The sequence below is a fragment of the Rutidosis leptorrhynchoides genome, chromosome 4, assembly GCF_046630445.1.
Source record: "Rutidosis leptorrhynchoides isolate AG116_Rl617_1_P2 chromosome 4, CSIRO_AGI_Rlap_v1, whole genome shotgun sequence".
In the NCBI taxonomy this organism is placed as follows: Eukaryota; Viridiplantae; Streptophyta; class Magnoliopsida; order Asterales; family Asteraceae; genus Rutidosis; species Rutidosis leptorrhynchoides.
Window position 1 is genome coordinate 465,170,288 of NC_092336.1, and position 26,187 is coordinate 465,196,474.

The window sequence follows — 26,187 nt, forward strand, 5'->3', positions numbered from 1 at the left end:
GGAAAAAGTGGCCATGCGATCGCATGGCCCGAAGGCCTAAATCCCATGCGATCGCATGGCAGTAGGTAGCAGACCACATCTATAAATTTCGCGTGTTTTGGCTCAGTTTGATACATCTTTTTATCTATCTCTCTCAAACGTATAATATATATATATATATATATATATATATATATATATATATATATATATATATATATATATATATATATATATATATATATATATATATATATATATATATATATATATTATAATTTTAATTTTAATTTTAATTTCTAATAATAAGGGTATGTTAGCGAATGTTGTAAGGGTGTAAGTCGAAATTCTGTCCATGTAACGCTACGCTATTTTTAGTCATTGTAAGTTATGTTCAACCTTTTTAATTTAATGTCTCGTAGCTAAGTTATTATTATGCTTATTAAATGCCGAAGTAATCGTGATGTTGGGCTAAAATATTAAAACGGGGTAATTGGGCTTTGTACCATAATTGGGGTTTGGACAAAAGAACGACACTTGTGGAAATTAGACTATGAGCTATTAAGGGGCTTTATATTTATTTAACTAAATGATAGTTTGTTAATTTTAATATAAAGATTTACAATTGGACGTACCTATAAATAACCATATACACTCAATCGGACACGATGGGCGGGATATTTATAAATACTAATAATTGTTCATTTAACCGGACACAGGAATGGATTAATAGTTAATAGACTTATTAAAGCAGGGGTGGATTATGTACAAGGACACTTGGTGTAATTGTTAACAAAGTATTAAAACCTTGGGTTACACGCAGTCGATATCCTGGTGTAATTATTAAACAAAGTATTAAGACCTTGTTCCAGTTTAAGTCCCCAATTAGTTGGAATATTTGACTTCGAATATAAGGATAATTTAACGAGGACACTCGCACTTTATATTTATGACTGATGGACTGTTATGGACAAAAACCAGACGGACATATTAAATAATCCAGGACAAAGGACAATTAACCCATGGGAATAAATTAAAATCAACACGTCAAAAATCATGATTACGGAAGTTTAAATAAGCATAATTCCTTTATTTCATATTTAATTGCACTTTTAATTATCGCACTTTTATTTATTGTCATTGTATTTAATTGCACTTTTAATTATCGAAATTTTATCGCATTTTTATTTATCGCAATTTCATTATCGTTATTTACTTTACGTTTTAAATTAAGTTATATTTATTTTTAATATTTTACATTAGGTTTTAACTGCGACTAAAGTTTTAAAATCGATAAACCGGTCATTAAACGGTAAAAACCCCTTTTATAATAATAATACTACTTATATATATTTTTGTATTTTTACAATCATAAGTTAAAAATATAGCGTTAAACTTGGCTAAAGATCCCTGTGGAACGAACCGGACTTACTAAAAACTACACTACTATACGATTAGGTACACTGCCTATAAGTGTTGTAGCAAGGTTTAGGTATATCCATTCTATAAATAAATAAATATCTTGTGTAAAATTGTATCGTATTTAATATTATTTCCTTGTAAAAATTAATAGTATTTTATACCCCTTCGCTTAAACATCAAGTATTTTTGGCGCCGCTGCCGGGGAACAACATAAACGCCGGAAGCGAAACGCTATATATTAAAAAAAAAAAATTTACGAAAATATAAAAAGAAAAGAAAAATATCTATATATTTATTTTTAAGAGTTTGTTTAAAATATATAAAGTTAAAAAAGTATTTTATTTTATTTCTATTTTAGTTTTTAAATATAATTAGTTTATTATTTTATATAAATATTTATTTATTTTAAAACAGCAAAAAAAAAATATAAAAACACTCGGCCCGGTACTGTAGCAGCCCAACTCTGGCTCGAAACCCTACTCCATGCGACCGCATGGAATTTTAACAGGATATCCATGCGATCGCATGGCCCTGTCTGACACGCCAGGTTTGACCATCCAAGCAATAATTACGTAATAATTATTATTATTATTAATTAATTAAAACCCTAATTGGGTTTTCATTTATTTATTATTTAGTTTAGTTTTTAATTAATTTGTATTATTTAGTTTAATTAGTTTTAATAAATTATAAAATTAATAGTTTTATAAAATAAATAATATAAAAATAATATTTTTATAAAAATTGTACTTTTTACAACTTTAAGTATATTTTTATATTTTGTATCTTTTTATTTGTTTTAGCGTAATTTTTGTATTTTTCGCTCGTAATTAGTTTTAAGTCATAGATTTTGCTATAGTTATTTTTATTTCTAGATTCTTAGGCTTTGCCGTAAAATCCCTTAAGTGTTTTTTCTTTAGACTAAGAATTAGGTGCTTTAGAATTTTGCGACGTCGTTTTTATAAATTTTAGTACCTTTTTAAGTAATTGTCGTTTTGGATTTAGATTTTCTCTAAGCCTTAATATTTTTAGACGCAACTTTTAATTCTTAGTTTTTAGTTCCTTTTTAAGTATCGACGCGCTACTTTCTTATTTTTATTTTTCGACGCCTATTATTTTTTTTCGACCTTTTATTTTTCGACGTTTTTCGACGAGCTCTTTTTCTTTCTTATTTCTCACCGATCTAGATTTAGGACATAGAATTTTCTATTTCTTCTCTAAAATTTCTTTAAATTTCAACGAAAAATTATTTTAAGTGGTTGAATTGATAGACATCCAAATTTTCTGGTTCGTAGTAATAGTTGGATTTGTTAGTGGTTGAGTTGTGATATTCCGATTTAAAGGGTTCTGGCTCCCTGCTGCATCTATTGGCTATTCGAAACGTGGGCAAAATCAGAAAAGTCTATTAATTTGATAACTTATATAATTTTTATTTTTATAACTAATAGGATATTCAGTGAATGCACCGAGCAAAACGTTCACCACCTTTTGTACGTTTACCACCTGTAACTCGATCAAGACATCTAGCAAATATTGTCGCCGTTGATTTTTCTTTAGAATCATCATCCAGTCGACCAAGTACTCCAATTCAAATTTCCGATAATCCATTTTTTGAACCCGACCTCACAATTGAAAATTCGAAGGATCTTCAGGGACAATTCAGAGATCCTGAACCATTAATATTTCCTCCGGAACCACCAATCATTCAAACAGAGATTGTAGAGGAACCAACCATTAAATCAGAATCCTCTAGTGATTCAGATTCAACAAATTCAATTATGGAGAATCTGGAACCTCTAAGTATGGAAGACCGAATGAGAGCTAAACGCACTGGCCAAGGTCACGCAATTACTCAACCAGACATAAATGCGCCAGATTATGAAATCAAAAGACAAATCCTACACATGGTAACTAATCAATGCCAATTTAGTGGTGCGCTGAAGGAAGATCCAAATGAACATCTTCGTATATTTAATAGGATCTGCACTTTATTTAAAATAAGAGAAGTGGAGGATGAACAGATATATCTCATGTTATTTCCCTGGACTTTAAAGGGAGAAGCCAAAGATTGGTTAGAATCGTTACCTGAAGGGGCGATTGATACATGGGACGTTTTAATTGAAAATTTTCTTAAACAATTCTTTCTGGCATCTAAAGCCGTGAGACTTCAAGGAGAAATTGTTACGTTCACGCAAAAGCCAAATGAAACTTTATATGAAGCGTTGACCAGATTTGGAAAGTTATTAAGAGGATGTCCGCAACATGGTTTAGACACCTGTCAAATAGTACAAATATTCTACCAAGGATGCGACATCACTACACAAAAAGACATCGATATAGCAGCTGGTGGTTCCATTATGAAGAAAACCGCAACTGACGCTTACAAAATTATTGATAACACTGCTTCCCACTCACATGAGTGGCATCAAGAAATAGATATCGTTAGATCATCTAAAGCAGCTAGAGCTGATTCTAGCCATGACTTAGATTCCATTTCTGCAAAGATAGATGCTGTCGAGAGACGAATGGAAAAGATGACTAAGGATATACAATCAATAAGAATTAGTTGTGAGTAGTGTGGAGGACCACATTTAACAAAAGATTGTCTCAATATTGAACTAACAATGGAACAAAGAGAGAATGTTTCATACATAAACCAAAGGCCTGGAAATAATTATCAGAATAATTATCAACTGCCAAGACCAATTTACAATCAAAATTAGAATTATAACCGAAATGTTCCATATAACAACCAACAAGGTCCAATCAATCAACAAGTATCCAACAATACTTACAATCAGCAAAGACCTATTTTTCAAAACAAACCACCACAAACCGATGATAAAAAGCCAAATTTAGAAGATATGATGTTGAAGCTAGTTGAATCTCAAACTCAGTTTTTCACATCTCAGAAACAAATCAATGAACAAAATGCTCAAGCATTTAGAAATCAACAAGCTTTTATTCAAAATTTGAAACAAGAAGTGAGTAACCTAGCAAGGTTGATAGGTGAAAGAAAACCGAGAAGTTTACCTAGTGATACAAATGCTAACCCCCGGAATGAAACAGCTAAAGCCATTACCACAAGAAGTGGTGTTACACTTAAACCACCTGAAATGCCTGTAATTTCTGATGAAGCTATTCCTACTCCACAAGAACCACAGTCTGAGCAAGATAAGGAAACAGAACCGGTAGTTGAAAAGATTAATGAAGATAACACAGTTAAAGCTAAACCTTATGTTAAATCATACCAACCACCACTTCCTTACCCGAGTAAAATGAGAAAAGAGAGACTTGAAGCCGAGCAATCCAAATTCTTGGATATGTTTAAACAAATAAATGTAAATCTTCCTTTCATTGATGTAATTTTAGGAATGCCTAGATATGCTAAATTTCTAAAAGATCTAATCACGAATAGAAAGAAAATGGAAGAACTCTCAGCTGTTACAATGAATGCTAATTGTTCTGCAGTGCTGTTGAATAAGATACCAGAAAAACTTTTAGATCCAGGAAGTTTCACAATTCCATGTTTTCTGGGAAGTCTTAGTTCAATAGAAGCATTGGCAGACTTAGGTGCTAGTATAAATCTAATGCCATATTCTCTATACGCTAAACTAGACCTTGGAGAATTGAAACCAACACGAATAAGTATACAACTAGCCGATCGATCAGTAAAATATCCTAGAAGGATAATGGAAAACATGCTAGTTAAAGTTGGTACCTTAGTATTTCCAGTAGATTTTGTTATTCTGGACATGGAAGAAGATTCTCGAGTTCCTCTCATATTAGGAAGACCATTCTTAAACACTGCTAAAGCAATAATAGACGTGTTTAGTAAGAAACTGACCCTAAGTATACAGGACGAGAGTGTTACCTTTTCAGTTGATAGAGCAATGCAACAACCGCAATCTGCAGATGATACATGTTATTATATTCAAACTATAGATTCACATATAGAATTGTTAGAAGAATTTCCAGAATTACAAGGAACAGGAGAATGTTCTTTAGGAGAAGGAACTGAACCAATTGATGAAACTGAAATGGTAGCTACACTTATGGCTAATGGATATGAACCAACAACAGAAGAAATTCAAATGCTAAAAGAAGAAGACAGATATCGATATAAATCATCGATAGAAGAACCACCGACATTAGAGTTAAAGCCACTTCCAAACCATTTGGAATATGCTTATTTACATGGTGAAACTGAATTACCTGTAATAATATCGTCTTCTCTTACTGAAAATGAAAAATCTCAACTTATTTCTGTGCTAAAAGCTCATAAACCAGCTATTGCATGGAAAATTCATGATATTAAAGGAATAAGTCCTTCGTATTGCACACATAAAATTCTTATGGAAGAAGGTCATAAAACGTATCTGCAACGCCAACGAAGACTAAATCCGAATATGCAAGATGTTGTTAAGAAAGAAATTATTAAACTGCTTGATGCAGGTTTAATTTATCCAATCTCTGATAGTCCATGGGTAAGCCCAGTTCAATGCGTACCTAAGAAGGGTGGCATGCCTGTCATCACAAATGAAAAAAATGAGCTTATTCCTACTAGGACTGTAACAGGATGGCGTGTTTGTATTGATTATAGAAAATTAAATGACGCCACCAGAAAAGATCACTTTCCCTTACCTTTCATTGATAAAATGTTGGAAAGATTAGCCGGAAATAGTTACTATTGTTTTCTTGATGGTTTTTCCGGATATTTTCAAATTCCAATAGCACCCGAGGACCAAGAGAAAACCCCATTCACATGCCCTTATGGTACTTTTGCTTACAAACGCATGCCATTTGGACTTTGCAACGCCCCTGCAACCTTTCAAAGGTGCATGATGGCGATTTTTCACGACATGATAGAAGAATGCATGGAAGTTTTTATGGATGACTTTTCAGTCTTCGGTGATACATTTGAATCATGTCTAGTTAATCTTGAACGAATACTTATTAGATGCGAACAATCAAATCTAGTACTTAATTGGGAGAAATGCCATTTCATGGTTAAAGAAGGCATCGTTCTTGGTCATAAAATTTCAAAGGAAGGAATTGAAGTAGATAGAGCTAAAGTAGATGTAATTGCTAAACTTCCACATCCCACCAATGTTAGAGGAGTTAGGAGTTTTCTAGGGCATGCCGGTTTTTACCGACGTTTCATAAAAGATTTTTCTAAAATTGCCACTCCTATGAATAAACTCCTAGAAAAGGATGCTCCATTCATCTTTTCAGATGAATGTATCAAATCTTTTAATATTCTTAAAGAAAAACTCATTAATGCACCGATCATGATAACTCCAAATTGGAATCTACCATTTGAACTAATGTGCGATGCAAGTGATTTTGCAATGGGAGCCGTTTTAGGACAAAGGATTGAAAAATGATTTCAACCTATTTATTGTGCTAGTAAGACGTTACAAGGAGCACAAACAAATTACACAACTACTGAAAAAGAACTTCTTGCTATTGTCTTTGCTTTTGACAAATTTCGTTCATATCTCGTTCTAGCTAAAACGGTGGTCTATACCGACCATTCTGCTCTTAGATACCTATTTTCGAAATAAGATGCTAAACTAAGATTAATCCATTAGATCTTACTCTTACAAGAGTTCGATATTGAAATCCGAGACAAAAAGGGAGCAGAAAATCTCGCCGCTGATCATCTTTCTCGTCTTGAAAATCCTGAATTAGAAGTTCTAAATGAATCGGCAATACAAGACAACTTTCCTGATGAATATCTATTGAAGATAGATTATAATGAAATTCCATGGTTTGCAGACTATGCAAACTACTTAGTATGTAGATTCCTTGAAAAAGGGTTGTCGTACCAAAAACGAAAGAAATTCTTTAGTGATATAAAGCACTATTTTTGGGAAGATCCACATTTGTTTAAAAGTTGTCCCGATGGAATAATACGCCGATGTGTATTCGGGGATGAAGCCAGTCAAATCTTAAACCATTGTCACACAGGACCAACAGGAGGGCATTATGGGCCTCAACTTACAGCAAGAAAAGTTTACGATGCTGGATTCTATTGGCCTACAATTTTCAAAGACGCACACCTTCTTTGCAAATCCTGTGATGCTTGTCAAAGGGCCGGAAAAATAATTCAACGTGATGAAATGCCACAAAATGCCATTCAAGTATGTGAAGTATTTGACGTTTGGGGTATTGAATTTATGGGTCCATTACCAAAATCTCATAATAATCTCTACATTCTCGTTGCCATTGATTATGTATCTAAATGGGCGGAAGCACAAGCTCTCCCAACTAACGATGCACGAGTTGTAGTCAACTTTTTAAAACGTCTTTTTGCTAGGTTTGGAACACCGAAAGCTTTAATAAGTGATCGGGGTACTCATTTTTGTAACAATCAACTTGAGAAAGTTCTTAAAAGATATGGAGTAACTCATAAAATCTCCACTGCTTATCATCCACAAACAAGTGGACAAGTTGAAAATACCAACCGAGCATTAAAACGTATTCTAGAGAAAACTGTAGGATCAAATTCGAAGGAATGGTCCATTAAATTGGAGGATGCACTTTGGGCTTTTAGAACAGCCTACAAAATTCTAATTGGAACCACACCTTTTAGACTCATTTACGGAAAAGCATGTCATCTTCCAGTAGAAATTGAACAAAAAGCATTTTGGGCTTTGAAGACATGTAATCTTGATTTACATGAAGCCGGACGTCTACGATTAAGTCAACTAAATGAATTAGAAGAATTAAGACATGAAGCATACGAAAATTCGTTAATCTATAAGGAAAGAACGAAGAAATGGCATGATAAAAGAATCAGATGTTCAAAAGAATTTAAAGAAGGAGACAGAGTTTTTCTTTTCAATTCACGGTTCAAGCTATTTCCTGGAAAATTGAAATCAAGATGGTCTGGACCATTCATAGTCAAAAGAGTTTTCCCGTACGGAACAGTAGAATTAATAAATTCAAATGGAATTGAATTTAAAGTTAATGGTCACAGAGTTAAACATTACATAGATAATCCAATGGAAGTTGAAGATGAAGTTAATCACAATTTCGATACCACAGCTAACTAAGTATGGGAAAATTCGAGTCTTTAAAGGGTAATATGTATTTCTGTTAGAGTTAGATATTCTGTTTTCCTGTAGTTCTCGAGAATGGAATCCGAATGGTCTTTCCCTAGCAGACCCTAAAGAACTAGTCTTCTCCCCCCATTCTGAATTTTTATTTTTTTTTAGGTTTTACGAGATGAAGAATTCCTTTGATCTAAACCATGGTCTAATGCTACACGCTTTAATCACTAAACGTAATAATGACACACTCCTGAGTGACCTGGTATCAATAATAAGAGCCAAATTGGACGGAGTAAGAAAAGAACTCAGAAACGATCATAATAAGTTACTTTTTGGTAAAGGAAAATCAAAATCCGCAGAGAAAAGAAGAGCACGACATCTTGAAAGATGTCACAAATGCGGAAAATGGTCACACGAAAGAAAATGCTCGATGAATCAGACATATTTCAATACCGAGTTCATTACTTTATGTAGAGAAGGACCGTTCATATGTTTCGAAGAAAAATCGTTGAATGCTCGAGGTTATGCCTATGTAGCTATGGAAAACCAATTAGTCCGACTATCTTATGAGTGGGCTAAAGCAGGTCACTGAGAATTCTATCTCACAGGTAAGTATATACAATTTTTATTTTTATTTTATTGCTTTTAACCTTTTGATAATAAACGCTAAATTGTTCGCTATAAAGTATTAAATTGATACTCAATAAAATTAGGTTTTGCGACCGAAATTATTGATATCATACAAAAATTTATTACATTACTGCGAAATTTACCGTTTATTCTTAAGGTATAAATATCTTTAATCAATCAACCAAAATGCACACTTTGAAAACTTAGCGTACAGTTTTTCTTTCCTCAATACTTCTAGCACTTTTCTCAAATGTTCTTCGTGCTCTTGATCATTCTTTGAGTAAATAAGTATGTCATCAATGAAAACAATGACAAACTTGTCAAGATATGGCCCACACACTCGGTTCATAAGGTCCATGAACACAGCTGGTGCGTTAGTCAATCCAAACGGCATAACCATAAACTCGTAATGACCATAACACGTCCTAAAAGCAGTTTTTGGAATATCATCCTCCTTTACTCGCATTTGATGATAACAAGAACATAAATCGATTTTCGAATAAACCGACGAGCCTTGTAGTTGATCAAATAAGTCGTCAATTCTCGGCAGTGGATAACGGTTTTTGATGGTAAGTTTATTCAACTCTCTGTAGTCAATACACAACCTAAATGTACCATCCTTCTTTTTGACAAACAAAATAGGAGCTCCCCATGGTGATGTACTTGGTCGTATGAAACCACGCTCTAGAAGTTCTTGTAATTGGCTTTGAAGTTCCTTCATTTCACTGGGTGCAAGTCTGTATGGAGTACGAGCTATTGGTGCAGCTCCCGGTACAAGATCTATTTGAAATTCAACGGATTGGTGTGGAGGTAATCCCGGTAATTCTTTCAGAAATACATCAGGAAATTCTTTTGCGACGGGAACATCATTGATGCTCTTTTCTTCAGTTTGTACTTTCTCGACGTGTGCTAGAATAGCATAGCAACCCTTTCTTATTAACTTTTGTGCCTTCAAATTACTAATAAGATTTAGCTTCGCGTTGCTCTTTTCTCCGTACACCATTAAGGGTTTTCCTTCTTCTCGTACAATGCGAATTGCATTTTTGTAACAAACGATCTCTGCTTTCACCTCTTTCAACCAGTCCATGCCGATTATCACATCAAAACTCCCTAACTCTACTGGTATCAAATCAATCTTAAATGTTTCACTAACCAGTTTAATTTCTCGATTCCGACATATATTATCTGCTGCAATTAATTTACCGTTTGCTAATTCGAGTAAAAATTTACTATCCAATGGCGTCAATGGACAACTTAATTTAGCACAAAAATCTCTACTCATATAGCTTCTATCCGCACCCGAATCAAATAAAACGTAAGCAGATTTATTGTCAATAAAAAACGTACCCGTAACAAGCTCCGGGTCTTCCTGTGCCTCTGCCGCATTAATATTGAAAACTCTTCCGTGGCCTTGTCCATTCGTGTTCTCCTAGTTCGGGCAATTTCTAATAATGTGGCCCGGTTTTCCACATTTATAACAAACTACATTGGCAAAACTTGCTCCGACACTACTTGCTCCGCCATTACTCATTCCGACACCATTTGTTCCTTTCGTTCTGTTAACCCCTGGTCTGTAGACCTCACACTTCGCCACGCTATGACCATTTCTTTTACACTTGTTGCAAAATTTGGTGTAGAACCCCGAGTGATACTTTTCACACCTTTGGCATAGCTGCTTCTGATTGTTGTTGTTGTTGCGGTTGTTATTGTTGTTGGGATGATTGTTGTAGTTGTTGTTGTTGTTGTAGTGCCGTTTGTTGAAGTTGCGATTGATGTTGCGATTGTTGAGATAGTTGTTGTTGTTTTGGTGACTCTTATCACCGTTTTCCTCCCACTTTCTTTTGACTAACTTCACGTTAGCCTCTTCGGCTGCCTGTTCTTTAATTCTTCCCTCAATCTGGTTCACTAGTTTGTGAGCCATTCTACATGCCTTTTGTATGGAGGCAGGCACGTGTGAACTTATATCTTCTTGGATTCTCTCTGGTAACCCTTTCACAAATGCGTCGATCTTCTCTACCTCATCTTCGAACGCTCTCGGACACAATAGGCACAATTCTGTGAATCGTCTTTCGTACGAAGTAATATCGAATCCCTGTGCTCGTAACCCTCTAAGTTCTGACTTAAGCTTATTGACCTCGGTTCTGGGACGGTACTTCTCGTTCATCAAGTGCTTGAATGCTGACCACGATAGCGCGTAAGCAACATCTTGTCTCACTTGCTCTAGATAGGTATTCCACCATGTTAACGCAATACCTGTGAAGGTATGCGTAGCGTACTTCACTTTGTCTCCTTCAGCACACTTACTTATGGCAAACACCGATTCAACTTTCTCGGTCCACTGTTTCAATCCGATTGGTCCTTCGGTCCCATCAAATTCTGAAGGTTTGCAGGCAGTGAATTCCTTGTAGGAGTATCCTACACGATTTCTTGCGCCGTTAGCTGTATTGCTAGATTCAGAGTTATTGTTGGTATGTAGCGCAGCCTGTACTGCGGCTATGTTTGAAGCAAGAAAGGCACGAAATTCCTCTTCGCTCATATTCAAGGTGTGTCGAGTAGTCGGTGCCATTTCCTTCAAAATAGTCAAATGAAACAATTTAATCATACAGAATATTAAGAGTAGTCAATAGTATCTCGTAGCATAATATGAACTCATTTATAAAAGTTTTTTTCTTCATATTAGTGTTTTATAAGTTTAAATTCGGGTACTACCTACCCGTTAAGTTCATACTTAATAGCTAATATAAAATTCAACTACTACAATTCCATATGAAAAACTGATTATAATAATATATCACATACAAATATTCTTCAAACTTACAACTTCGATATATTACATATAACATGAAATATAATACACTATGATACAGGACAGTTTTGAAGATAAATCTAGTTAATACGCAAGTTGTTCAGCAAAGGAAATAAAGACACGTAATTCATAAGTCCAGAAACAAGTCATGCATTCTGGTTTTACTATGGCTACTTCCCATCCTTGGTTTTGTGGAACATAACCGTTGTGACCATTGACAAGACAGCATGTTGTAATGTCGTCAAAAGGACGAGGGTTTCGTAATGTCCAACAGCCCCGTAATAATCTAAAAACCTTGTTTCTCATCTCAACTACTGAGTCCATCACTTGTGGGAATGTTTTATTTAAAAGTTGCAACCCAATATTCTTTTTCTCAATTTGATGAGAAGCGAACATTATTAACCCGTAAGCATAACATGCTTCTTTATGTTGCATGTTAGAAGCTCTTTCTAACTCACAAAATCCTATGTTGGGATATGTTGAGTCAAAATAGGTTCTTAACCCGTAGCGTAAAATTGCATTTGGGTTCCCCGCATTTAATGCTTTAAAGAAAACACGGCGTAACTTACGGTCTCCCCAATGTGATATACCCCACCTATCAAAGGAAAGCCTTTTATAAACTAAGGCATTTCTGGAAAGTCTTTCAAATGTTTGACAAGTTAATTTCGCCATAACTAAATGTGATGATGAATTCTGACCGACTCTAGACAAGATTTCCTCAATCATATCCTCTGGTAGGTCTTCTAAAATATTCGGTTGTCTACCCTTAACGTCCATTTTGTTTTTATACTGTAAAATAGACAAGGATTAGATTCGTAAAAGACAATTAACAAACCATACAAGCAATTTTTACATAGAATATAAAAGAACAAGCACACTATATTACATATATTACACAACATGATTACAACTCTTTAATCCGACTCACTCGTTTCTTCTTCTTCGGACTTGGTTCGTTTTGCTAATTTCCTAGGGATATATGATGTTCCTCTAATACGAGTCGTCGTTTTCCACATTGGTTTAGAAAAACCTGGTGGTTTAGAGGTTCCCGGGTTATTGTCACGATATTGAAAATACGGGTGTTGACGGTACATATAAAGTTCATCGGGGTCGGAATCAGATTTCTCTATTTTGATGCATTTTCCCTTGTTATTTTCTTTTGCCTCATTAAATTGGGTCGGGGTAATTTCTATAACATCATCGGAATCCTCATCTGGATCCGATTCATCGGAAAATTGGTAATTTTCCCAATATTTTACTTCCTTAGCGGAAACACCATTGACCATTATTAACTTTGGTCCATTGGTTGAGGATTTTCTTTTATTTGACCGGTTTTCTGTGGTTCCTACTATTCCCCCCTCCGGAACCTCTTCTTCTTCCGGTTCCTCTTCTTCTGGTTCCTCGACTTCCGGTTCCTCTTCTTCCGGTTCCGTTTCCTCTTCTTCCGGTTCTTCGGGAACTTGTGAATCTTGCCAATATATATTCGACTCTTCGTTATTATTAGGTGAGTCAATGAGATTTGTGCTAGAGGTAGACATCTATCACACAATATCAAACATGTTAAGAGATTAATATATCACATAATATTTACATGTTAATAATATATAGTTTCCAACAAAAATGTTAAGCAATCATTTTTAAAGAAAACACGGTCGAAGTCCAAACTCACTAATGCATCCTAACAAACTCGATAAGACACACTAATGCAAATTTTCTGGTTCTCTAAGACCAACGCTCTGATACCAACTGAAATGTCCCGTTCATATTGATTATAAACGTTCCATATTAATTGATTTCGTTGCGAGGTTTTGACCTCTATATGAGACGTTTTTCAAATACTGCATTCATTTTTAAAACAACCATAACCTTTATTTTATCAATAAAGGTTTTTAAAAACATTACGTAGATTATCAAATAATGATAATCTAAAATATACTGTTTACACACGACCATTACATAATGGTTTACAATAGAAATATATTACATCGACATATGTTTCTTGAATGCAGTTTTTACACAATATCATACAAACATGGACTCCAAATCTTGTCCTTATTTTAGTATGCAACAGCGGAAGCTCTTAGTATTCACCTAAGAATAAACATGCTTTAAACGTCAACAAAAATGTTGGTGAGTTATAGGTTTAACCTATATATATCAAATCGTAACAATAGACCACAAGATTTCATATTTCAATACACATCCCATACATAGAGATAAAAATCATTCATATGGTGAACACCTGGTAACCGACATTAACAAGATGCATATATAAGAATATCCCCATCATTCCGGGACACCCTTCGAATATGATATAAATTTCGAAGTACTAAAGCATTCGGTACTTTGGATGGGGTTTGTTAGGCCCAATAGATCTATCTTTAGGATTCGCGTCAATTAGGGTATCTGTTCCCTAATTCTTAGATTACCAGACTTAATAAAAAGGGGCATATTCGATTTCGATAATTCAACCATAGAATGTAGTTTCACTTACTTGTATCTATTTTGTAAATCATTTATAAAACCTGCATGTATTCTCATCCCAAAAATATTAGATTTTAAAAGTGGGACTATAACTCACTTTCACAGATATTTCCTTCCTCGAAAATAAGACTTGGCCACGGATCGATATATATCAAAGTATGATCAAAATATAATTACAACCATTTTTATTATGTTTTAAAGATTTGAGTGTATTAAGTCAGCTGTCCTCGTTAGTAACCTACAACTAGTTGTCCACAGTTAGATGTACAGAAATAAATCGATATATATTATCTTGAATCAATCCACGACCCAGTGTATACACGTCTCAGGCTAGATCACAACTCAAAGTATATATATTTTTGGAATCAACCTCAATCCTGTATAGCTAACTCAAACATTACTGCATATAGAGTGTCTATGGTTGTTCCAAATAATATATATACATGGGTCGATATGATATGTCAAAACATTTGCATACGTGTCTATGGTATCCCAAGATTACATAATATATTAGAATACATGTATAATACAATATAAGTTAGCTAAGATATGATTTTTATAGATTTGTTAAACAATTTCCCGTAGCTAAAAAGATCAAAAATATCCAATCTTGTTTTACCCATAACTTCTTCATTTTAAATCCGTTTTGAGTGAATCAAATTGCTATGGTTTCATATTAAACTCTATTTTATGAATATAAACAGAAAATGTATAGGTTTATAGTCGGAAATATAAGTTACAAGTCATTTTTGTAAAGGTGGTCATTTCAGTCGAAAGAACGACGTCTAGATGACCATTTTAGAATGCATACTTCCACTTTGAGTTTAACCTTGATTTTTAGATATAGTTTCATGTTCATATGAAAAATCTTTTTCCCAGAAGAACAACTTTTAAATCAAAGTTTATCATAGTTTTTAATTATCCAAACCAAAACAGCCCCCGGTTTCACTACGACGGCGTATATCCGATTTTATGGTGTTCATCATGTTTCCAGGTTTTAAATCATTAAGTTAGCATATCATATAGATATAGAACATGTGTTTAGTTGATTTTAAAAGTCAAGTTAGAAGGATTAACTTTTGTTTGCGAACAAGTTTAGAATTAACTAAACTATGTTCTAGTGATTACAAGTTTAAACCTTCGAATAAGATAGCTTTATATGTATGAATCGAATGATGTTATGAACATCATTACTACCTCAAGTTTTCTGGATAAAACTACTGGAAATGCGAAAAATAGATCTAGCTTCAAAGGATCCTTGGATGGCTTGAAAGTTCTTGAAACAGAATCATGACACGAAAACAGTTCAAGTAAGATTTTCACTCGAAATAAGATTGTTATAGTTGTAGAAATTGAATCAAAGTTTGAATATGAATATTTCCTTGAATTAGAAAGATAACCTACTGTAAATTACAAAGGTTCCTTAATCTTAGATGATTACTTGGAATGGATTAGAAAGCTTGGAAGTAGACTTGCAAACTTGGAAGTATTCTTGATTTTTATGAAACTATACATATGGAATTTATGAAGAACACTTAGAACTTGAAGATGGAACTTGAGAGAGATCGATTAGATGAAGAAAATTGAAAAAAGAAAGTGTTTGTAGGTGTTTTTGGTCGTTGGTATATGGATTAGATATAAAGGATATGTAATTTTGTTTTCATGTAAATAAGTCATGAATGATTACTCATATTTTTGTAATTTTATGAGATATTTCATGCTAGTTGCCAAATGATGGTTCCCACATGTGTTAGGTGACTCACATGGGCTACTAAGAGCTGATCATTGGAGTGTATATACCAATAGTACATACATCTAAAAGCTGTGTATTGTACTAGTACGAATACGGGTGCATACGAGTAGAATTGTTGATGAAACTGAACGAGGATGTAATTGTAAGAATTTTTGTTAAGTAGAAGTATTTTGATAAGTGTCTTGAAGTCTTTCAAAAGTGTATGAATACATATTAAAACACTACATGTATATACATTTTAACTGAGTCGTTAAGTCATCGTTAGTCGTTACATGTAAATGTTGTTTTGAAACCTTTAGGTTAACGATCTTGTTAAATGTTGTTAACCCATTGTTTATTATATCAAACGAGATGTTAAACTGTTATATTATCATGATATTATGATATATAATATATCTTAGTATGATATATATACAGTTAAATGTCGTTACAACGATAATCGTTACATATATGTCTCGTTTCGAAATCATAAAGTTAGTAGTCTTATTTTTATATATGTAGTTCATTGTTAATACACTTAATGATATATTTACTTATCATTTAACATAATTAACCAAGTGTATCAATATCTTAATATGATTCATATGTACCTAGTAAAACGTTGTTATAATGATAATCGTTATATATATCATTTCGAGTTTCTTAACTTAGTAATCTCATTTCTTATGTATATCACACATTGTTAATATACTTAGTGAGATACTTACTCATCATAATCTCATGTCAACCATATATATATGTCTATATATACCACAACATGTAGTTTTTACAAATTTGTAACGTTCGTGAATCGCCGGTCAACTTGGGTGATCAATTGTCTATATGAAACTTATTTCATTTAATCAAGTCTTAATAAGTTTGATTGCTTAACACATTGGAAACATTTAGTCATGTAAATATCAATCTCAATTCATATATATAAACATGGAAAAGTTTAGGTCACTACAGTACCTACCCGTTAAATAAATTTCGTCCCGAAATTTTAAGCTGTTGAAGGTGTTGACGAATCTTCTGGAAATAGATGCGGGTATTTCTTCTTCATCTGATCTTCACGTTCCCAGGTGAACTCGGGTCCTCTACGAGCATTCCATTGAACCTTAACGATCGGTATCTTGTTTTGCTTAAGTCTCTTAACCTCACGATCCATTATTTCGACGGGTTCTTCAATGAACTGAAGTTTTTCATTGATTTGGATTTCGTCCAACGGAATAGTGAGATCTTATCTAGCAAAACATTTCTTCAAATTCGAGACATGAAAAGTGTTATGTACAGCTGCGAGTTATTGAGGTAGCTCCAGTTGGTAAGCTACTTGTCCGACACGATCTATAATCTTGAATGGTCCAATGTACCTTGGATTTAGTTTCCCCCGTTTACCAAATCGAACAACGCCTTTCCAAGGTGAAACCTTAAGCATGACCATTTCTCCAATTTCAAACTCTATATCTTTTCTTTTACTGTCCGCATAGCTCTTTTGTCGACTCTGGGCGGTTTTCAATCGTTGTTGAATTTGGATGATTTTCTCGGTAGTTTCTTGTATTATTTCTGGATCCGTAATCTGTCTATCCCCCACTTCATTCCAACAAATCGGAGACCTGCACTTTCTACCATAAAGTGCCTCAAACGGTGCCATCTCAATACTAGAATGATAACTGTTGTTGTAGGAAAATTCTGCTAACGGTAGATGTTGATCCCAACTGTTTCCGAAATCAATAACACATGCTCGTAGCATGTCTTCAAGCGTTTGTATCGTCCTTTCGCTCTGCCCATCAGTTTGTGGATGATAGGCAGTACTCATGTCTAGACGAGTCCCCAATGCTTGTTGCAATGTCTGCCAGAACCTTGAAACAAATCTACCATTCCTATCAGAGATAATAGAGACGGGTATTCCATGTCTGGAGACAACCTCCTTCAAATACAATCGCGCCAACTTTTCCATTTTGTCATCTTCTCTCATTGGCAGGAAGTGTGCTGACTTGGTGAGACGATCAACTATTACCCAAATAGTATCATAACCACTTGCAGTCCTTGGAAATTTAGTAATGAAATCCATGGTAATGTTTTCCCATTTCCATTCTGGGATTTCAGGTTGTTGTAGTAGACCTGATGGTTTCTGATGTTCAGCTTTGACCTTAGAACACGTCAAACATTCTCCTACATATTTAGCAATCTCGGCTTTCATACCCGGCCACCAAAAGTGTTTCTTGAGATCTTTATACATCTTTCCCGCTCCGGAATGTATTGAATATCTGGTTTTATGTGCTTCTTTAAGTACCATTTCTCTTACATCTCCAAACCTTGGTACCCAAATTCTATCAGCCCTATATCGATTTCCGTGTTCTCGAATATTAATATGTTTCTCTGATCCTTTGGGTATCTCATTCTTCAACTTTCCTTCTATTACAACCCCCTGTTGCGCCTCCTTTATTTGAGTAGTAAGGTTAGTACGAATAATTATATTCATAGCTTTTACCCGTATAGGTTCTCTGACCACAAGAATTTCATTTCCAGTTCTCATAAATATACGTCCCATGCATAGAGACAAAAATCATTCATATGGATTGAACACCTGGTAACCGACATTAACAAGATGCATATAAGAATATCCCCTATAATTTCGAGAAATCCTTCGGATATGATAAAAACGAATTCGAAGTACTAAAGCATCCGGTACTTTGGATGGAGTTCGTTAGGCCCAATAGATCTATCTTTAGGATTCGCGTCAATAGGGGTGCACTAATTCTCAAAATTAGTGATGTTCCCTAATTCTTAGGTTACCAAGCAAAAAGGGGCATATTCGGCTTCGATCATTCAACCATATAATATAGTTTCGATTACTTGTGTCTATTTCGTAAAACATTTATAAAAGCACATGTATTTTCAGTCCCAAAAATATATATTGCAAAAGCATTTAAAAAGGGAGTAATGAAACTCACCATATTGTATTTCGTAGTAAAATACATATAACGTCATTGAACAAGTGCAAGGTTGGCCTCGGATTCACGAACCTAAATTAAGAATATATATTTATATGTTGGTCAAAATTTGTCTTAACAAATTAGGTCAAGTCATAGTGTACCATAATCCTAATGCTCGAGACTAATATGCAAAAGTCAACAAAAGTCAATTTGACTCAAAAATGATTTCCAAAATCTATACATGATTAATATGTAGTTTAAATATCTTCGTTTTATATTTTTAAATATTTTTAAAAAATTTATTAGAGTAAATAATATAATTCATTTATTAATAAATAAAAATTTTTATATTAAAATTTATATAATAAAATATACTTTTATATATATTAAGTAATAAAATTTATAGAGTTCATTTAATATCATAAAAATATTATTATGATAGGTTTTATTAATGTAATTATATTATTTGTATTACATATTTATTTGATAAAATAACATTAATAATAATAAGTAAAAATTGTATTATTTTGTAATAATAATTATTATTATTCTATTAATAAAAATTTCAATATTTATATTTACTAAAAATGATATTATGATAAAATGATAATTCTAATTATTATAACTTTAATATTTACGATACTTTTTAATATTAACTTTAAAATAATAATTTTATTTAAAATGATAATAATAATGATATTTCATAATAACAATGACATTTCTATTAAAATGATAATTTTTGTTAAAATAATAGTTTTAATATTAACGATACTTTTAATAATAATATTAATGATAAAAATAATAAGAAAGATAATTTTATCTAAATCAATATCTTTCATTATTTTAATTTCATCATGATACTCATACTCATTATTTCCTAATCGATTCGTCTAATAGCTTTTAATCGTCTTTTATATCACGTTCATATTAATAATAATAATAGTAATCATAATAATTAGGTGTTACTAATATTAGTTTCTAGTTATAATAATACTAATGGTAATAAATATTACGATAATATTAATGATAATACTAATTATAACTTTAACGATAGTAATAATAATAAAATAACAAATTTTAATGATAATACTTTTTATGGATAATGATAAAAATAAAAATAATAATAATAATAATAATAATAATAATAATAATAATAATAATTACATAAAAACTATAACGACGATAATAACGACGATAATAATAATCATTTTTAATAATAATACCAAATTTCAATTGACTATAACTTCAAATCCGTTCATCGAAACCATTCGATATCTAAATGAAAAGTTCTTAATTTTTCTCTAGCTTTCCAACGACATGCATATCTTATACCTTATCTCAACCGCATATATAACTAATTCAGGATTCAACATATCCTATCTAATGGCAATATCAAAAGTACAAGCATGCATAATCCTATATTCTCGAGCACTAGTCAGGGATACACTATTAATATATAAAAGTTAATTTATGAGTACTCACGTATCAATATTGAGATTCAATATTGCAGGAAAGGTACGTAGACGCAACGGAGATGATAAATACTAGATTGACCTCACGAGCATACCCATGAACATTACCCATCACCTCCATAGCTAATACCCATAATTTCCTTAGCCCTATCCTACTCATAAAACCCGTTTCGAAATAACTTGCTCATGATCTCGTCGTAATATTTTATGTATAATACTTAATACTAATAATATTACTAATACGATTAGTAATAATATTAATATTAATAATAATAATAATATAAATAACATAAATATTACGGAGTATTATAGACAGAGAGATAGTTGTGATATTTATGTGTGTGCAAAGAAATGAAAACGTTCGAATTTTAAAAGGAGTGAACCACGCCTAACCCCTCATGCACTCGCATGAGAAGTGTGTGGAGAGCTCATGCGAGTGCATGAGACATCATGACAGCTCACACGCATTCATTTCATCCACCGACGGTTTCATTGTAACTTAAGTTATATATATATATATATATATATATATATATATATATATATATATATATATATATATATATATATATATATTATTTAATATATAATATATTTAATATTAAGAATTAATTAAATATTATATTATATTTACGTGTGTAGTAAAAATGTAATTTTTATTCAAATGACTCGTACATTATCACTCGACTCATGTTCCACTTTCGGTTTTTCGAGCGCACTTTCGTGCGTTTAGAAAACTAGCCTTTTACGTTACGCGACGAGTACCCTTATTAATAATTTGACTTACTCATCAATAAATTACCTTATAAAAAATGTAGTTTATAAAATTGAGCATTGTGGTCATTTGCTTCTATAAATCAGTGACTCGTTGTTTATCAAAATATATTATTTTAAATCAGAACGTTTTATGACAAGGTTATTATTATATTTTATCACTTTGTAAAAAAATATATATTTATGTTTTCATTTAGAACTATAAACTTTTATATTTAGAAGTATTATAATATTTAGTTTTTCAAAAGCTATATATATTTCGTAGTTTAGTTTAGATTGTTTACATAATAGAAAAATCATTATCTTATATAACGTTTTCCTTTTAACTAAATAAACTTTGTTTATGTACTAGCATTTATTTCTGAAATGCCCAGTTCATATTAATTATAAACGTTTCATATTAATTGGTTTCTTTGCCAGGTTTTGACCTCTATATGAGACGTTTTTCAAATCTTGCATTCGTTTTTAAAAACAACCATATCCTTTATTATTTAATAAAGGTCTTAATGACATAATTTAGATTGTCTATCAAAGACAATCTCCTCAAATAAATAAGTTTTTACACAACCCATTACAATATGATCAAATATATTACAACAAAAACTCTGAATGCAAGTTTTAAACAATATAAACAATTATGCCGACTCCAAATCTTGACCTTTGGTTGGCATACGACAGCGGAAGTGTTTTTAATATTCACCTGAGAATAAACATGCTTAAAAACGTCAACACAAATGTTGGTGAGTCATAGGTTTAATTTCTAATTAATAATCATAATATTTAATAAGCCACAAGATTTCATTTAATTAAATGCGCAGGATCATTACAACTGCAAAAATCATTCATACGATGAGTTGCCTGGTAACCGACCTTAACATAGAGCACTTAAGATATCTAGCATCATACATTCCACTATTCAAATGTATGACAAGAACCCTTCGAAGTACTAAAGAATTTCCACTATTCAAAAATGGGGGTGGTTGGTGCCCGTAGATCTACCTTTAGGATTTGCGTCAATTAGTGTTTTTCACTAATTCTTAGGTTACCAAGCATATTAATAATAAGTACAGATATCCGGTATAACAAAACAATCGTAGAATGTAGTTTCATGAACTTGTGCTTATTTTGTAAAACATTTATAAATTTTGCATGTATTCTCATCCCAAAATAATTTAGATAGTAAAAATGGGACTATAACTCACTTGTGATGATTTCCGAATAGATGGTGGTAAGACTTGGCCTTTGACAAATTCACGAACATAATAATAATATTCTTGTGTCAAGATATATATATATATATATATATATATATATATATATATATATATATATATATATATATATATAAATTAATATTCCATACTTATGATACTTGTGATAATTTTAATTGTCCATTGTTGGTAGTCCAACGTTCGTAGTCCAATAGTCCAATAGTCCAATAGTCCAATAGTATAAATATATATATAAATATAAATGCGTATATAGTGTTAGAATTCACTAACACTATAATATATTGTCTTAATATAATAAGACACATAATATGTATATTGTCTGAAGCAATCCGCGACCCATTGTATACATGTGTCAGGCTCGATCACAACTCAAAGTATATAATATTTTGGAATCCACTTCGACCCACAGCTAACTCGAAATTACTGCCAATGGTGTCTTATAGTTCGTTCCAATAATATATATAGAAGAAATCAAAATGATATGTCAAAACGCTGTATACAGATCCACCGTGATCAAGTCATATATATATATATATATATATATATATATATATATATATATATATATATATATATATATATATATATATATATATATATATATATATGGTGCCTTACGATCTTTATTAAGACTATAATATATTGTCGTAAAACTTAATCACGACTATTATAAATTGTATTTCCATAAGTTCGGGAACAAGACATGTATAAATACATGTAGGATACAAGGTAAGTTAGCTAGGATAAGGTTAGCATCCATTTTTATGAATCATGTCCGTAGCTAAAAAATTAAGAAAAATATCCAATTTTATTTTACCCATAATTTCTTCGTTACAAATCCGTTTTGAGTTATTCGAGTTGCCATGGTTTCGTATCGAACTCAACATTATTAATCTTAACAGAAAAAGTATAGGTTTATAGTTGAAAATACAGCTTAGGTGTCAAATAAGAGAAGATAGTCATATCCGTCGTAAAAATGACATCTTGATGACCCTTTTAAAAAACATACTTTCACTTAGAGTTTAGCCATGGATTTAGATATATTTCATATCCATATAAAATAAGATTTTTCACCAAAGGAAATCTTTTAATTCAATGTTTAAGATAGGTTTTTAAAATTAAACCCAAAACAGCCCCCGTTCGACTAAGACGGCGTATATTCGATTTTCAAGGTGTTCTTCGTGTTTACAAATTTTATATCCTTATGTTAGCTTGACATATAGTCATAACACATGTGTTGAAGTATTTTAAAAGTCAAGTTAGAAGGATTAAGTTTATTTGCAAACAAGTTTAGAAATAATCTAAACTATGTTCTTGTTGTTATTAGTTATAACTCAAAATAAGATAGCTATATGAATGTGAATCGAAAGAGATTTCGAATAAGGTTACTACCTCAAGTTTAAAGAGTGATGTTACTGGAAAAATAAGGAAAGGATCTTTGAGTTGATGGTGTCCTTGATAGCTTAGAAAATCTTGAAGTAGAAGCTTGGAATCAACAAAAGTTTCAAGTAAGAAATCTATCTTGATTTAAGATAGTTATGATTAAATGAATTGAACCAAAGTTTGAGTATGTTTATTTCCTTGATTAAAACTTAGAAATTAGCTGAGATGAATGATAAATTCTTGATCTTCAAAGAGTTTTTGAAATGGATTCAAAAGATTGAAAGTATAGACTTGAAATGGATGATCTTCATGAAGTGTTCTTGATTGGTTTTTCTTATGGTGTTTAAGGCTTAGCTTATGACCCAAAGGTTGCTGAATATGATGAAGATTATGAGAGGGTTTGAGTATGTGTGTGTAGAGAGTAAATGATGTAGTAAACTTGAATCAAATGGATGTGTATTTATCCCCATTTTGGCGTGAAACATGGGAGAGACAAAAACAAAATTCAAGTTTGTTATTTTGTATAAATTTCCATGCTAGCATCTAATTAAGGTTACCTCTATTTGAGGGCAGAATCTAGGCTGATTAGATGGTATTTTGATGTGTATATACCAATAGGATATACATCTAAGAGTTGTGTATGATACGGGTATACATACCGAATGAATACGAATAGACTTCTTGATAGAATTGAATCAGAAAATGAGTATAGCTATCTTTATTGAGTATAAATATATTGATATATGTTATTAAGTCTTTCAAAAGTGTATTAATACATATTAGTACAATACATATACATACATTTTAATTTAGAAGTTATTACAACATTAATCGTTATATATATGTATATAGTCTTGAAGTCTTTAAGTTAGTAATCTCATTTTATGTATATAACCAATTGTTATTATATGTAATGAGATAATTAAATATCATTTTATCAAATCATAAGTATATATATACATATATACATCATTATATAATTATTTCGAGTTATGACGTTCGTGAATCGTCAGACAGACTGGGTGGCCAAACATTTGTATAAAATTCATTTCAAATAACCAAATCTTAATGAGTTTGATTGCTTAACATGTTGGAAACATTAATTATGTAAATATTAATCTTCTATATATTAGCGGAAAAATCCGGGTCGTTACATTACACACCCGTTAAATTAAATTTCGTCCCGAAATTTAGAATAGTACCTAGTTAACGTGCGATATCGGGAAACAAATGTGGGTACTTCAGCTTCATTTGGTCTTCTCATTCCCAAGTAAATTCAGGTCCTCTACGAGCATTCCATCGAACCTTAACGATTGGTATCTTACTTTGTTTGAGTCGTTTGACCTCACGATCCATAATTTCGACTGGTTCTTCGATGAAATTTAGTTTCTCGTAAATTTTAATCTCGTCTAAAGGAATAATGAGATCTTCGGTAGCTAGGCATTTTTTCAAGTTTGAAACATGAAAGGTGTTGTGAATCTTTTCTAATTGTGGAGGTAGCTCAAGTCGATAGGCCACCGGCCCAATGCGTTTTTCAATCTTGAATGGCCCAATATATCTTGGGTTCAATTTCCCCCGCTTTCCAAAATGAATAACACCTTTCCAAGGTGATACCTTAAGCATAACCATGTCACCCTCCTTAAATTCTAAAGGTTTTCTCCTAACATCTGCATAGCTCTTTTGTCGACTCCGGGCTGTTTTCAATCGTTGCTGAATTTGAATGATTTTATCGGTGGTTTCTTGGATAATTTTCGGATCTGTAATCTGTTTATCCCCCACATCACTCCAACAAATTGGAGACCTGCACTTTCTACCATAAAGTGCCTCGAATGGTGCTGCCTCAATACTAGAATGATAGCTGTTGTTGTAGGAAAACTCATCTAACGGTAGATGTCGATCCCAACTACTTCCAAAATCAATAACACATGCTCGTAGTATGTCTTCGAGTGTCTGAATCGTCCTTTCACTCTACCCATCAGTTTGTGAATGATAGACTGTACTTAAATCTAGACGAGTTTCCAACGCTTCGTGTAATGCCTGCCAGAATCTGGAAGTAAATCTGCTATCACGATCAGAGATAATAGAGATTGGTATACCATGTCTAGAAACAACTTCTTTCAGGTATAATCGTGCTAATTTCTCTATACCATCCTCTTCTTTTATTGGCAGAAAATGTGCTAACTTAGTAAGACGATCGACTATTACCCAAATCATATCATAACCACCTGCGGTTCTAGGTAACTTAGCAATGAAATCTATGGTAAAGTTTTCCCATTTCC

General features: G+C 32.4%; 1 pseudogene; it reads left to right on the forward strand.

The window, feature by feature from the left end:
- Positions 1 to 24,312, forward strand: part of LOC139842253 (uncharacterized) — a 191,922-nt pseudogene extending 167,610 nt beyond the window's left edge.
- Positions 24,313 to 26,187: the final 1,875 nt, after the last annotated feature.